The following is a 17,617-nucleotide window of genomic DNA, read 5'->3' as shown; positions in this document are numbered from 1 at the left end:
TTTCTCCTGCCGACAAGTCACTGAGATGTCTCTGCCCACTGTCTGTTGCTGCGCTCTCTGGTACTCCTTGTCTTCCAGCACTTATTTAAAATGAATGGGCATCACTGTCTTTGTCTATTGTTTTTGCTGTGTGAAAACAAAGTGAGAAACACTTGATCTATAAATATGAAATGTTGTTTGTCTCATACTATAAATAATTGCCTGTTTTTATCACTTTAATCAACCATAATGAATCACTGACACCATACACAGTGAGACTGTGGATTGCCCCCATTGTACTTTGTGTGTGTTGTCGTTCTATATGTTTCTTGCAAATGAAACTGTCACCACTATCACTTTGTGGAGGGTGTAATTACATAAGGGATTTCTTGAATTTCAGCTTCTGTTGTTTCTCGACACTTTGCTGAGTGTAGACCTATAAATGTAATCTCAGTAGGAATTTGGACCAGGCTTGCAGTGGTTAATAATTCAGCTCAGAGCTGGAGGCTTGCATTGAGGTGAACTATGCAGCAGTCTTGTTAAACATTCATGTTCTCAGCTGTGCCTCGCCCCTGGAAGGCATTTGACCGCTAGAGCGATAACTCAAAAGGTAAAGGCTTCTCATAGATATTAATATCAATTTGATGTCTGTGGTGTCAGATCTGCCCCTGCTCAACAACAGGGCTGTGTAACTCAGGGCCACCATTGTTTCTCTCTCTCCCTGTTGCAAAGACAGTGTCTCTGTGTGCTTGCAGGCTATATGTATACTTACTTATTTGTTTGTGTTGTATGTTGTTAGCATGTAACAATGTCCATGTGTTCTGGCAATCTTCTGCCAAATGACTACAAAGCATTCACATAAAATATCAGAGCATAGAAAATAATAACAAGGTGTGACACCACAAGCTACACTAACACACTCCATGCTCACCATCATTAGTACATCATCTCAGCTGGTGGGGCTTTTTTGGCAGGTATTATTCAAAAAAGCAGCTGCCCCTCACTCATGTGTGAAGAAATGTGAATGAGAAATAGAGAAGTTTAGCTTTCATTGTCGTCAGTAACAATGAAGAATCAGCAGGGTGGCAATACAGACGCTGCTTGACTGGAATAAATTCAGACCGTACAGTCACAAGTGACAGCTGCTACACATGATTTCAAGGTGGAGCGTTTGTCAAATCTTTGTTTCTGTAGCACTGAACAACAACAACAACAAAAACAATGAAGACAGTAATTCTTTTGGCTTTTGCTTGGCAGGAATTCTGTACATATGTTAAAGTACAGGTACATCAATATCAATAATGGATGCGAACTGAAGAGATTAAAGACTTTTTTTTTTTTTGGCAGACTTTTAAAGATACAGTGCAGCATTGTTGAACTGTGTCTCCTTTACTGCAACCCAGAGCACACTCATCAATCATGCTCACAGTACAACAACACAAATTAGTTCTTTTTGGGTGGCAGTGATTTATTAGAACGGCAGCTGGATATGCAAGACTAAATTGTTTTTCTGCACTTTCATAATTCATTTAATTCTCCAAACAACAATTTTCTGGCAGGTCAGTGTTGTGTTCAGGGTTTGAATTTTTCAAAGTAGTAGCTGATGTAATTGTTTTTTGTACTCCGAGACTAAGGAACTGAGCCTGTGGCTACTGGTAACAACTGGTAGGTGATGCAGGCAATTTGACACAGTCCTCTTTATATCTAAGGTACCTTTGCAGCCATCTTGCAGTATGTTTACTTCTAAACACGCAGACAACTAACTACATCCTGAAACCACAGCCATGTCTGCACACCAGCAGGTAGCAACCCAATTTTGATCCTTTGTCACACGTAGATCAGATACATGATCATAACATACAGTGTCTGCTCGCAGAACAGATATGTATTAATAATGTATGAACAAGATAAAAGCATTTGTCTGTTTATGCAATGGATTTCCTAAATACAGGGCGTGTATTTGCCAAAATTGTTGTCACGTGTTAAAAAAAAAAAAAAAGTAAATTAACATTTTCTACTACATTATGAAGCTACAGCACAACAGAGTCAATCCAGCTGACACTGGGGCAAGAGGCAGGGTACAACCTGGACAGATCACCAGTCAATCGCAGTAGCTACCAGGGCAAACTGCTGTGATGCAGCAGTGCTAACCACCGTTCTGCCCGAGGTTAATCATCCTTTAGTATAACACACTATTGTACTGCCAGAGTAGATACTGTAGGGAAAACAAATGAAATTCTTGGTCAGTCGTTATTTAGCAGGTACGTTCTGGATGAACAGTTTGCAATATGGCAGATAGGTTAATTAAAAAAATCTTTTCTAGGTCTGCTCCCATTAGGGAGAACAAAACCTTCAACATAAATTACCATTTAGGTTGCTTGTCTCTGTCCTCAGATATGACCTACAGAGACGTACGATTAGCAGGCGTTCCAGACCTTTATCATCATAATTATCATAAGAATAACAAGAGGTTAAGGGTGTGGAATGGCCACGGTTTGGTTAGGTACAGGAAAACATTGTGGTTCTTGTTACTTGAGGTTAGAAGACCTTCATCGTCATGGTTACAGTAAAAAAAACATGGCAAAGGTTGTGGAATTGTCATGGTAAACAGAGACAATTATTGATAAAAAGCATTATATTTCAGAGACAAAGTATTTGCTGTTGCAAATTAGCCATATTTAAACATCATAACTTCTACACAATGGGGTTGTGTGTGGAGCTCAAAGGTAGATTTTTTGGTGTGGTGATTTCAAGTAACAAGAAGGAGGACAAGTGCTTATAGTCTGGTCTTGAGTTGCAGAGCTTGCCACTCCTCCAGATGACCCTCCAAATTAAGACCGTATCTCTAACTCCTTTACCCCAGACCCAGCTGACCCACCAGCTTGAATTATTATTTCCATCTTGTCTGCAGCCACTACAGATGGCAATTTGGCTAGGCACATGCGGTCAGCTTATATCTGAAATGCATTCTTGTGCATGTTGTTTTGAGTAGAAACTCAGGAATCAGATAAGACTCACATTTAAAGGATAGCTCTGGTGATATTTTTATATTTCTTAATGGTCAGTGAAACCAATGGAAAGGCCAAAACCCAAAGATGAAGTGATTCCACTAAATTGTTTTGTCAGTGTAGCCAAAGCCTCATATAGCTTACTTCACTGTGCCCTAGACTTCTACTGTTATCAAGAAAGTGTTAAAACAGTGAGCCACACTGTTGCACTTGGTGATATGTACCTTCATTACTATGAACATGTGCACTGTAATTTATTTTGAGTCTTATTTTGAGATCCTAAATACACCTTCCTGCTGCCACACATACTTGCAAGCACTTGAATTTCAGTCACAAAATTAGAGTGCTTTCAAAATCACTATGTAGCCCCTAGCTGAGTCTTTTTTTAAAGTTAAAGTTATAGTTCATATTTATAAAGATTTCTTCAGTAGGAACACATGAGCTTGGGGCTGGGGAAGTCTTAAAGCACTGAGAGACTGACCAACATATTGTTCTGGTCTTTGCATGTTTCATGATATGACATTTGGCTATAAACCATGCAGAATAGACACAAGCCTTAGCTTTTAAATGCAACAGTGAACTGGCAGACAATGAAAAAAAGATCAGATACTGCATAGACATCAAATCAGAACACTGCATACATTCTGTACAAGCTGCTCCTTGTCTCATCTCCCTCCCAGCAATATTGACTTTCGGGGCCAGGTCCAATTGGAGCGTTTTTGAATTAATTTTAGTGTATTATAATAGACATGTAATGATCATTATACTGTATAATGGCCCATAGTTGGACACTGATTTTATTCACAATCCTTTTGAACAAGGTTTATAGAGGGGACAGGATATGATTGAATCCATAATAGAGGATATAAAATGACTTCAATTTATCATCATCACCACCATCACCATAAATTTAATTCCTGATCATAGGCCTTTGTTTATCTCTTATAAAGTTGTAAATTTATAATGAAAGCAACACCATATAAAAATTCTATACGGACGAAATGTGAATGAATTAAGCAGTTGCAGCATGAGTGCCTTTAATACATAATTTACAAATTCCTCACTCTCTCATCTCAAGTTCATATTCCTGAGTTGCTGGTTCAGTGTAGAGTCAAAAGAGAAAAAGCCAAACATTAAGCTTGCAGCAGAACCAGTGCATTTCATTAATTTATCCCCTTTTAATTCCCCAGAATTGTCCCCATTAATGTATCCCTAATCTAATCTATAAACATGGGAATATACTACATGTACTACATACATTACATGTCTTAAAATACTTGCATTTCTGACACATTTGTGATTAAAGGCTTAGTAATTATGGTGTTACCACCAACAGCAGAATTTTATTCATAATATTGAAAAACATGTATGTTGATCCCTTTGAGGTGTGGGCGGGGCAATTTGATGGAAATGCCTAGAGGCCTGCGTTTTAACACCAAGTCTGTCAAATCTAGATATGTAAACATATGAGACTTCACGCAGTGACGAGGGCACAGGGGGAGAGATCTATCACATAGATGACACCCCGGGATTGTCTTTAAGCTTTCCTGGTGTTGCACACATAAATTAACCTGAGCCAAACTTGGATCAGTCAATTATGCTGGGGGCGGTGATTAGTGTTTCAACACAAACGTTTGGGAGGAGGGGATTATCCTTGTCAGCCCAGAGAAGACCCCAACCTTCACCTCCACAAGGTGAAAATCTTCGACTTTAGCAAAAGGTTGAATCGGAATTCTGCTCATGCCTGAAGATCGATAAATTAAAACCAGAGCTCTTCTAAATTTACTTTCCTGTTGTTAAATGAAATCACCCAATATTCCGATCATATTTTGAGGTGAGCCCTGGGAACTAAAACATCACCAGTGAAAAACTCTGCTTGAGAAGCTACCTTATGCCAATTAACATATTTTGTTAAGTGGTGATTAGAGTTGAAACCATTAGTCCATTTAAATTAATAAGCAACAATTTTGAATATCAAATAACTAAATAAAAAAGTCAGTTATAAAGCAAAAACCCCAACTGTTCTCTCTTATCATTGTTCTTTGCTGGGTGTTTTTTGGTTGATGTTACTGTGGCCTTGTTGGAAGTGTTATTTGTGATATTTCTTTGTTCAGTTTTCTTAGGTATTTGAAACCAAACCTGAAATAGGGCTTGTATTCTTTTATGGTACATATGAGTGATACATTGGTAAGCTTGACAGGTTTTTACAAGAATTGATGTTGCGAAACTGAGGGACTATTGGGTTTACACATCCTCTGCATGGTGTCATTTTTGCCATTTGGTGAATGTGGGCAGTGTAAATTTCACGCCCTCCCTCATTTCTTAGCTTTGCTTTAATAGAATTGGCTATACAGAGGCTATCCACATATAGTATGGCAATGATTTTCTTTGTTTCATTCAAGTCATGGATTACCATTGATAATGAGAAGGGTTAGTTTCTGTAGCAGATGGTGCAATAAGACAAATTTATTCACCAGTGCAGCACACCATCATAACATCTCTCTCTCCCTCTCTTTCATTTTATATGCGCTCTCTCCCCACCCTACCTCACCCTTTCCTTTCCTCTTCCTTCCTCTCTTACAGTCATCTAATGCTGTTTATCTTTCTTAATCTACTGTATCTGGTCTTCGATCGTCTTGCTCACTCACCCTCACCCGCTAACTGATGCAAGGCAAGGTAACTCATGAGGGAATTAACAGGTGAAATGTATGCTCTTTATCTCAAGCACTGCTGTGTAGCATAACAGCCCTCCCTGCACAAACCCGACCAATATCGTTCTCACAGTGCGCAAACAAGAAGTTTATATAATTAACTTTCAAAGACATTGTTGAACCAACCTTACATTATAGAGGAGAAGGGGAGCTAAGCGCCTTCCCCCCCTTAACTCCAGGGGATTAAGGTAATGACACAGAAAGACAGGAGTAGACAGGTGGCCTGCAAGAAGTCTCCTCCTATTTCATACAGTAATAAAATTGAATTATAAACCTCTACTAATCTCTTTCACATAGGTTTGGAAGATATTCCCCCACCTGCAGGTGTGCTAGAGCCCTCCAATCAGCACAACTTATGAAGTCTGATTTACATTTCTTGTTAAAGACTCACTTCTGACACCAGTATAGTGCTGCCTGCAGCAAATACAGTGATTTATCTGTGATTTTTCCATTTGAGAGAATATCATATACCAAGTTTTGAAACAGAACTTAATTCCTTTAGGAATAAAAGGCTAAAACAATATTTAAAATTAGAATTTGTGGATTAAATTGCAGTTTAAAAAGCAGTTTTTCTTGCCTTCCAGCTTAAGTACATCATGATAGCTTGACCAGTCCTAAACCTACACCTCCATATTTAAGTACATCATGATAGCTTCCAGTGGCATCATGATTGTATCCCTTAGCAACAGGTGATGGGGCTGCGCTCACACTTTCATACAATGGTCTCCTATCCACACAATGATAACCATTCACATACACAAAGCTGCATTTTGTACAGAGCACAGTGTATACTTATGCCTCTATATGAATCTACAGGGGGTTGAGTGTCAAGCTGCATGATTCTCTAAATTTAGTTCAAGGCCATGCCAGTCAAGGAGGTGAGCTCATAACTGTCAAAGCCTGTGAAAGAGAGGTGGAAAGAGACAGGAGAGCACACACAAGCCTGCAAATGCTGGCTGCATTATTCTGTATGGAGGAGCCCCTCAGCATGTTTATACTCATTCAGTGAGACAGCTGTGGGCATCTTGAGCCTGCCTATGCCTATGTTTCTCCTAGGCTCTCTAAGCCAGCCCCATTCATCATCCTCCAACAGCCGTGCTCTAATTGGGCTGCATCCCCACCTGCTGTCACTCACCACCTCCTCCACATAGAGCCGGAAGAGATACAGATGTACCTGGTCCGGCACAGCCCTGTCGCAGCACACCAGCCTCTGCATTTGAATTGCATATGTGGGCAGCTGAGCCCCAGCAGCTACACTGAGCTGATCCCAGGCACTGCTCTTTCTTTTTCTCCCTGTCGGTATCTGCCTGTCCCTCTATCCACAGTGGAGAGGAAGCCTGGTAATGATGTGGCCTATCAGTTTAAGTGGAGATGGGGCTACAACGCTCCAGGGCTGGAGGCATTGTCGCAGGTACCTCTGTCCCCAAATATGGCAGGGACATTAAACATTCCTCTTCCTTGGGTAGTGTGTCTCTTAAAGTTTCGCAAGGCCTAGTTTCATAATAGCTCTTGTCTTATTTGAGTGGAGCCTGCCACTTCAGATAAGAATTGCAGATACCCTTTAGCTGCCATGCAGAGCTAGAAGACATCTAATGAGCCTTTGAGATTTCCCTGCTAAACCTACCATAAAATTCCCGGCATGCATGGAGACATGGCTTCAATTTGTCTGAAAGGAATTTCAAGGTTTCAAGTTTCAGCGTAACAGACAAGACAGCAACCAAAAGTCTCATTTACTCAATTTGATTTTATTAATAAATAAAGGATTACCTCTTTTGTTCAACGGAAGATTGGGTTAAGATTTGTAAGGGCTTGGCTTTGAATAGTTGGGCTAACCAACATGGAGATTTGCATTTGTTCACTCTGTTCGTTTCTTCATTCCGCATTCTGTATACTTTAACTCCCCTGTCAAACATTGCAAATATCCTTGTCCATCCCCATTAGTGGCTGACAGAAGCAAGGAGGGGTGAATTTTATGTCAGTACAGCACAGATAGTCCATTGTAAGTGACAGTGGCTGATACCAAAAGCTTGGGCATGCTCAATATCATTTTATGATGTATGTCCTGTTCTACTTCAAACTGACTGAGCTGACAGTCATAAAAAAGGTAGATGAGCAGAGGAACACTTTGACAAATTATTGTATGTCTTCTGTGTCCTGCTGAGGGTTTGCACAAATGTGACAACAAAAAACAAAAAGAGAAAAAGCACTTCTCTCTTCTCTCAATTCTCTCCAACCCTGTCTCCTAGAAATTAGGTTTATGAGATACTAATTTGTTTTCCCAATCAAGTTGTAATGGAAAATGTAATTGCGGCCTGGATTATGTTTACAGGCCACATTTAGATGTAGTGTAGGAGATGCTACAAAAATGTAGCACCAGAGTTTGGGTTCACATCCTGAATTGTACGTGTGGTTTGGTTTAGGTAACAAACATTAGAGAAAGATCTTAGTTTAAATGTTTATACAATACGCACATCTTTTGCCCTGAGTCACTTTTGAATTTTTTTACATTTAAGATCAACCTCAACCACAAAAATGTTTATCTTGCCCTATTTGTTATGAGTAGATACTATAGAACATTTTACTAATTAAAGGGGCTATTTGTAAGTTTTCTCTGCCACCAAATGTGATTTCTTGCTGGGATCAGGTGGTGGTGATGGTCAAGAGCTTCATCCATCATTGCATTTACACTACAAGATATTAGAATATGCCCTTTGAGCAGCACTACATCCTCAGGGCAGTCTGGACACTACACTGAGTCATTATCGGAAAGTAACAAGACCGGCCAAGACTGGCTAATGATCTTTTTTATAATCCCACAATGTTATGGCTGATTTTTGGTTAGGTTTAAGGAACAAGCATGGTTTAGATTCAAATAAGTACTTACATATGGTTAGAAAAATATCTTGGATTGGGTGAAAATTACTACATCGTTTAAATTATTTCGTCACCATGATTACAATTAAGACCACTTGGTTATGGCCATGGGAACAATCATGGTCATTGCTGAAAGAAAACAAAAATGACTGTCAAAATGAAACAGGAACCAAACAGCAGTCTCCACTCCCACATTTGTTTATCCACCCATCCACCTTGTTCTCCTCCTTATGCAGACTCTGTGGCTCTATAACAACCTCACCCAACTTTTTTATCCTTAACTCCTGATGGACAAAAGTCGTAATTCCTATGGCTGTATGTTTCATGTATGTGACGAACTTCAAACTGGTTTAGCTGATGTATTTTAAGTCATTAAAAAAGTAGACAAGCATAACGATATTTTGACAAGTTCATGTATGGTTTACTTTATCCTGGCAAATAATGGGTGTGAGTTTAAATATTTATAATGAACATGACACCAAGTAGATTTGCTTTGAACTATGAGTTTTGAATACATGTGAAACTAAATGACAGGTTTTGAAAGAGCTGCAGTGAGAGACTCTAATATCACTGCTACTTTTAATTGTAATACACACTTTACCATGCGACCATATGCTGCTGCCATATCCTGCTTCCCAACTTTTAAGATAGGAAAGTTTGAAATGTCAATTTTTATGTTTCAGACTACATAAACATGAACACGGCTGCTTCCTGGAGACAACATTATGGTTTAAGTGATCTAACCATAATGAGGCGTCAGCTGTACAGACAAAACACAGGATGCTGACTTTGATTGTACAAACATGAAGTAGTCATTTCAAGTTGCTCTGTATTGATGGAGGGCGCTCTGCAGGCAGTGAGTACATGATGGATCATACAGTGAACTGAGAGTCTTAGGTTCTGTCCCAATGACTACACTTGTGGTATTTCCAACTCGTCAAGTGTCTACTTGTGTGACATCTTTCCGTTAATTATGGAAAATGTACAAGTACCTGTTAAGAGTGCAAGTAAGTGGAGGATTTTTCATGACACAATTGAGCACACTTTGTCAATGAGGTCAGCCTGTTGCTCATGCAACTACATGGTGACACAAGCTTGGTTCGTTTATTTTTATATTAAAAACAAATATAGTAGGTAATTAGGAACTACTAATTAACAAACAAAATCAAGAGAAAAACACATTCTGGCAGCTTAAGGCCTGAAACAATAAAGTCATTACATGGAGAGTTATCTAGAAGTGGTACTGTAAAAATAAGAGACAAAAATAAGAAATTATTTTGACAGACTGGTTCTGTGTGACAAAAAATATCTTATGAGATATATTTAACCACAACAGTAACTACATATACAAGGTAATTTAATGTATTTTCATTAATAAAAATCTTGAATCAATGAAATTCAAAAAGAGCTTCCATTTTACAGTAAGTGACAACCATCTGCTGAACGTCCTGGATATGACCAAAACAGGAAAAGAGTAAAAACCATTTCTGTCTTTCAAGAATACAAATCAAAAAGTTTGACCTCAAAAATTATCAGGCAGAATAAACATAAATTTGAGTTTTTTTAATCACATTTTTTCTATTTGATACTAATAAGCTTTATTTGTCATCACTTTATATTCATTCATGCTAATTCAGCATCACCAAGTGTTCTGTATTTTTTGCCCCACCAGCATAATTTTAATTGCAGTTTTCATAACTATGGGATATAGAATCCATTACTGGCAGGTTTATATATATATAGGCTCCTCCTGTCTGAACCCGTGAAAACGTTAAATCCAACACATCATGAACATAATTAATGTTTTCATCTTCAAGTTAGATGATTATTATTGGTTGGGAAACAATCTTATTGATGCATTACCACCAGCAGCTGGACTGTGAAATATACTTCTCAAAACATGGCTTCAGGAGTGCATCAAAGTTACTCTAAGGCTATATTGTATTCTGCTATTTTTCAGAGGCTGAGCTAATTAAGTGATGGCATGTAACTGCACACTTACATCAGTACTAAGACTACAGGTGCAGGGAGTGAGACAGACTGGACCAGAGCTCCTGTAGGTTCAGTCCTCAGGCTGACCGCATGAAGCTAGAATTAATGTTTGTACAATGATCAAAGCGTGTAGGAATACTTCCTTTGCACCAGTTTACATCATTTTCATGTAATTACAGCTTCAATCAAAACTACTTGCGTGTGTCAGACAGAAACAGAAAGAACAAAAGTATTTCTTCCTGATGTTCTACATTTAGTTTAGCTAATTATCTTTTCTCTGCAGGAGCCCAAAGGTATATAGTCGACATCATACGTTGTAATTTATCACGGTTATGTAACTGTGTGTGTGTGTTATTATTAAAGATGGTATATATTCAGCTTAAGCCTAGACTGACTTCATTATGCATGCAGGAATTTGGTCAGTGGTTCAAACATACTTAAAACAGTAAACAGCACACAAAAGAATACATCATTCAGAGATGATGCAGTCCCATCATCTGTCTCTACCCCTCCCCAGACACACAAAGGAAAGAAAAACAGCTGTACAAGTCTACCCCCTACTTACATCACACACACACACACACATATAGCAGCAGTGCAAACTAAAACCATAATCATATGAATAAATGAATGTGTGACAATATGAGACAGCAATACCGAATACCAACATCACACATGGAGCAGATTTAGTGCCAGCTGTTTAACACATTAACAGAAACAAAGGATTGCTTAAAGCTTGCAGTTTTAATTTTGCATTGCAGTATTCTGCACTTCTGACTGCACTAATTCCTGATGTGGAATATGAGTGGGTCACCAGAGCAGATGGATGAGACGAAAACACTTGCTGCTACCTTCAACCTCACACTGCCTGCCTTAAATGAATGCTTTAAAGCAAAAAATGGAGCAGACCAATATTTTTCTTGCAGTGTATCATTACACATCTGCTTTGATATTCCCTTTAAAAATAATTTTTCATTGCTGTAATTATGATCTATGGTGGCTTCAGGAATAAAATGTGTTACTGTGTCAGTTGTGAGTTACACAATGCAAAAATGTGAAGGGGTCACTCATCACTGGGAAATTGGACCCTAGAAGAAACTCTTGTGTTTGAAGTGCTGCTCACTCTGTGGGTTAGTGTTGCATGTGCGGATATGCTAATGAGAACATGCTTTGATTGGGCCACCCACGTCAGTGACTCCGACTGACAAAGGTGCACAAGGCTGCATCCGCCAGCCTCATTAAAGCCCTGTCCAATTATAGAATAGTAATTGATCGTCTGCTTTGTGTGTTTTTGCCCTCTCTCCTTGTCTCCAAAGTATGCTCGAGGTCAATTTAAAATGCATCAAAGCTGTAACATGGTTAAATCCCTACAGACAGTTGCTGGCCTTCCTTGGCTTTTTGTTAAGCTTATACAAGCACCTGCGTACTAAGTGTTGTCCCTGTTTTCCAGTTTACTTCCCGCCTCCATCGTCGTTGCATCGTCTTCTTGAATGGTGATACTCTGGAGCCTTTAGGGTAAATAGGGCTACAGTTTAAATAGGTTTGTCTAGAAATGAAAAATGTGAATAAATCTGTAAATTCAGATAACAAATGTTGAAGCAAGTCAAGACAAGTAATTGGTATGGAATAGCAGCATGATCACAGTATGTTTACGTGTTTATCTTACTGTGTGTGTTGAACACAGGGACCTGTAAGAGTGACTCTGTGTCAGTCAACCATGCTGATGTCATACTTTGAGCCAGTATTCCCCACCTCACCCACCCCTCCGTCGGTCTGTTGTTTCAAACTGGGAGAAATGATTTGTTGTTTTCTTTTAGATGAGACAGGGTGGCATGGGATCCTGAACTCTCCAGTGCAAATAGAGAGAAATAAACATTGAAGCGTGCTTGTCACAGTCACCGACAACCATCAGGATGTCGAAACAACATCGGCACAAACACGCCAGTGCCTTCAGATCTCCATATTTAGATATGTGCGCTGTGTGTAAGCGCAGGAGGTGTCTGACTTTTCAACAGACTCACAGAACCCGGGTTTCCACATTGACAGGGACTAAGTTCAACTGATTCTCGAATCAATCAGCAGCAGAGGTCTAATTTATCTCTCAATTAGATCTCTCCTGCTGTATTCCTCTGGTCCGTCATGATTTGTATGCCAAACAAGATGGCTCCACTGCAGCCCCATTATGAATAGAGACACTGCCTTGTGTGGTCTCATTATTAAATAAGTAAGGGGATGGAGGAGGCAGACAAACGTTTTTAAGCCTAGTCGGAGAAGACGCCATGGCCATTAGAGGCTGAGCATTAACAACGGCAAGAAACAACACAAACCAGAGGAAGGGGGGTAGAGGAAGACAGGGAATGAGCTGGACAAGAAAGAGGGAGCTGTAATTATGGTAATATTGCCACCTTGTTATTATAGCCTGTATTGCATGTGGTCTGGCTGTGAGGGCAGCTCAATCGAAGACACAGAGCCAATGATACAGTCAGTTCATTTTGTTAAGGCCTTATCCACAGTAGCTTTCGGTTTCGTTTCTACAGCTTATTCTGCAATATTTGTCAATATTATAATTCATCGCTGCATCATAACAAAGGAATGATAAATGTGAGTTAAAAATCATCTCTGGACTTCATAACATCCTGGGCATCGTCAATGGCAGGACTGAATGTATTAATGCAATATGAATTGTCCCTTTATTGATGCCATTCATTACAATGATGAAAGCTCTTGGTAATTATCAATTTTGTTTAAGCACATCTGAGAGCTTTGTGTGGCACACTAATGGACGCTACCGGTGAAGCCAGTCATTCAGATTTGTGTCAACGAGTCATTAAGCCGCCTTTGAGGGAAGTCAGCAATCTGATCCATCATGACAATAATGAGACGAAGATGAACTCATCAATTTCACTCTCCCAAGCATTGCGCATAGCTTATAGATAACAGTCGCTGTCTGTTCCCCTAGTGACTCACTCTACTTGCCACTGTCTTCCACCCTCTTTGTAACGTCTTCACCTCTCCACCAGACTTCTCTGTTTCCCCTTAGTCCTCTTTTCTGTCACCTCTTTTTGAAGTCCAACTCAAAAAGCAAACTACTTTGATACTATGGTCCTCTTCATTCCTTGCTCCTCTTTACCCCATGCCTTGCAGAACAAACAAATGGATATAGTGTGGCAGCCAGTGTGGCACCAAAGATTATTGTTTCTTAGAGCAGTATGTAAGTCATGTCAAACCCGATTCATATAGCAAATTTGCACTGAGTTCAAAGGCATAAAAAGAAACAAATATGTGTGTCAAAAATGATTGTTTCCTGTTTTTAGTATTTTGTTGAGGCAGTCTTTGATTTTAGTTGAATAAATAAAGGTTTGGAATTTAACCCTGTGTTTCTCTCTCCCCCAAATAAGCATAGGAAAAGGAGAGGAGGCATGACACTAGAGAAAAGAGTGGTTTGACAAACTTAATTTGTTTTCCTGTGTTAATCATTTCCTCAAAATATTCCCTGCTTCTAAAATGAAATAAGCTGCATTATTTTGATATGAAATTTCTCTGTGTAGTTCTTGATTCTGCATGCTCCACACACTACCTAACCTCAAAGGCCATCTTAATATGCAATCGTTCATTTAGCTTTTAAGAATGTTGTAGCTACCTGTGACCTCAGGCAGCTCCAGCAGTTTCCATTTCCTCAATCAGCAGTTCATCATGAAGCTGGCTGATCATAACCAGCACTTAATGATTCATGAACAGAGAAACTAATGGAGTACTTTACACGTTGTAATCGAATGAGGCCATTATGGTGAAACTAGCTGCTTACTGGGGACTTTGATCAAAGAGGGACTCAGGGTATGATCATGAGATGCATCAGATGTGGAGAGATGGCACAGAATGACATCAAGCTTTTGGACAGAGGTCCACATTAGCATATCTTTGAAAGAGAGGATGCATGCTGGTACACAAGGTCATAAAAGCTGGTGAAGTCTTTCCAAAAACAGAGTCTTCAACTTGCCAATGGCTTTTCAAAAGCAAGAGAAAAGGTTGTGAGAAGGTTCTGATCACAATACTGAATATAATTAAAGCAAAAAAGAAACAGCAAAAACTGTGTTATAATGCCTTAGTAATCCTCTTCATCATGGGTCTTGGAATGCACGACCCATGCCACGTGAGAGCTACAAATGAGCGCTCTTTGAACTTCTGCTGCTATGTTTAAGGAGAAAACAATAAAAACCAACACTGACTGTTGGTCAAAGATGGCCCACAGGCTCATGTCTCCAGTGTCATGGTCAAACATTTTTCCCATCTAAGCACCCACCCCAACCTCCACCCATTTTTGGCTAATTTTGTGGCAGTGTAGCTACATCATATGTCCTCTGTCACAACATAAACATAATCATTTCAACAAACGACCAATTTTTCTTGGGTAGGAAACACATTAGTTGCACAGCCACAATAAATCACTGGTCAGGAAAACGTATTGTTTCATAGAAACTGTTAGAAAATTAGCTTTTTTCAAAGAATCAGAGATTAAAACCAGCCTCATTCTGTCTGTGTAATTAATATAAAGCTTCAGCTAACAGGTGTTAGGCTTAGCTTTATACCAACAGCATTTATTCGGTTTTTGGTGACCCACTTAAGAATATTCGGTGGATTTAGACTGCTTAAATTTCAAGAAAAACTGGAAAAATGGGGGGTGAGCTAAACCCTCTGACCAGTAGCATATACTCTTATTTTCAGTTGTAGGTTATTTGGTCTCTACAGTTTACCTGACTCACATGTCTAAACTGTGGGAGGAAACATGGGCAAACAATGCAAACATCCCACAGAACACTCCACAAATGTCACAAATCCTTCATATATTTACTTTACAAAGACACACGCCAGCACCTGTAATCATGCCACAACAGACACACACAAACAGTCATTCACCTCTCTCTCACTGACTCTCTCTGTCTCTCTCTGTCTCCTGCTCTGCTACATCTCTTAGCTTTGCACCCACTTCTTGGGTGCCAGGACTTGTTGGAAGGAAGAGAAGTGTTGACAATTGTCTTCTCCTGCCTTGTCACCAAACAACTTTGTCACACTTCACTGCCAGCTTAATTCTCAGACATCCCTGTCAAGAAATGACATTTAATTTTCACACCTCCTCTCTCTGCTATTCTTTCTTTCATGAATTTTATTTTTGAGCACACCCCAAGTGCATTGGCTGTCTTGCAGTATCGATATCTCTGACAGTATGGGAGTCTTTAACTCAAATGAACACTCCCACAGTCTTTGTCTTTCTTCCACTTACAATGTATTATGACTAAGGTAAGTCATCTTCAAAAAACAATGTCACCTCTACACTGCATACAGCTCCAGTACATCTATCAATTTACCTATAGACATAATCTTGTATCTATCTTTCTCTCTCGCTGTATATTACATTACTATAAGTGACAATCACTCATGAATCCCTTTGTTTTATAGGTTTTGGACACAAAAGAAATGTCCTTTTACTTCTATTTGTTTGAAAATATACAAAGATTTTTTTTTACAATTAATTTTACATTATAGCAACATCTCATTGAATTAGATAGATAGATAGATAGATAGATAGATAGATAGATAGATAGATAGATTTGTGTATTTGCTGTGTTTGAAGGAGCAGGGATGGAACACTTCGCTGTCTCTTTCTTAGCCTAGTAAATTAAAATGCTGCTCCACTTCTTAGTTTTCATAAGATTAGAGAGACTGCATGTCCTAGTCTGCCGTTTTATCCTCCCCATTACATGTAGGATGAGAGCTTAACTTCCTAAGGGTTTCCATTTTAGCCAGGATCAATAGCCAAATGCTCGTTGGCCAAAGTGACTTTGGTCCTCAGCATTCAGTTTTCTGAGTGAGCCATGGTTTGACAGTGCAGCCCACATGAGCAGAAAATAGAGCTTAGAAGAACTGCACCCGTCTACCTCAATTCTATTTCCTCTCCACAAGTTTCAGGCAGTTATGACAGGTCCTTTTCATGGTTTAAGTAGGTGACTGGAGGGAGCTGATCCAAATGGCCGAAACAACCCCTGGTTCATTATCAAGAGGCCTAGAATTTGAGATTATAGGTGATTACACTCATCCATCCCCTTTTCTGAAAAAAAAGAGAAATCTGTTTAATCCCCCCTCTCTGGTGCAGCTTCGGAGGGCGCCCAGGGACGGCTGGCATCTATCACAGGCCTAAAAAAAGCACAGAACATACGGAACCAGGAGGAGCCCTGGCCCCGGCTTGCAGGGAAGAAGGCCAGTTGGCCAGCGAACAAGAGGTGCTGGGTCTGATCGGGCAGAGGGAGACGCCACTTGGCCACAGATCACAGCGGTCAGTGGGGACATCGTTGGCCCGCCGGCTTGCGTGGGGAGCTCTCATGGAAAATGGGGGGGGGGGCTGGGAGTTCAGTGTTGACCTTAGACTCTGAGCTGCAGTCACAACACAGCAGCCCTCTCCTTCCATCCGTATCCTCACCATCTCTGACAGGCTTGACTGACAGCTCTCAGAGCTGCATGCTTGCTACACACTCTCACCCTCCTACTCTTTCTAATAGATTATCAATGCCAACATGCCAATCTAGAGTGAGGGTCATTCACAGTTAATTTAAAACCCATTATTTTTTCAATATAAATAATACTTTCCACAGTCTTATAACTTAATAAAACTGTTTACACATTTCCTTTTAGTGGAGACCCTGTTAAAGCAGCTAACAGAGGGAATCCACCCACATCACAAGTGTTTGACTGCATTGTCTCTTGTTTGAAACCAGTCCTTTGAAACCATGTGTGGACTTATAGAATGGGAGCCTGGTGAGCAGACTCCATTTAAAGTTTGAATTGATAGACCATATTGATCACCTAGAGAGTTCTGTTCTCATTAAATGCTGCCGCTTAGGTCAAGTTCACACAGAGCCCCTCTCTTCACAGCAATTCCACTTCAACAGGGTGTTGAGATATTCACAAGGCATTTTGGGAGCTGTGAGACACAAATAACAAGATTTTTTCTTATCCATGACAATGTAGCATTTATTCTTTCCTTCCCTGTTTGCTGTTTCA

This window comes from Lates calcarifer, linkage group LG8 (assembly GCF_001640805.2).
Source record: "Lates calcarifer isolate ASB-BC8 linkage group LG8, TLL_Latcal_v3, whole genome shotgun sequence".
Classification (NCBI taxonomy): domain Eukaryota; kingdom Metazoa; phylum Chordata; class Actinopteri; family Centropomidae; genus Lates; species Lates calcarifer.
Note: the sequence above shows the minus strand (reverse complement) of the source record.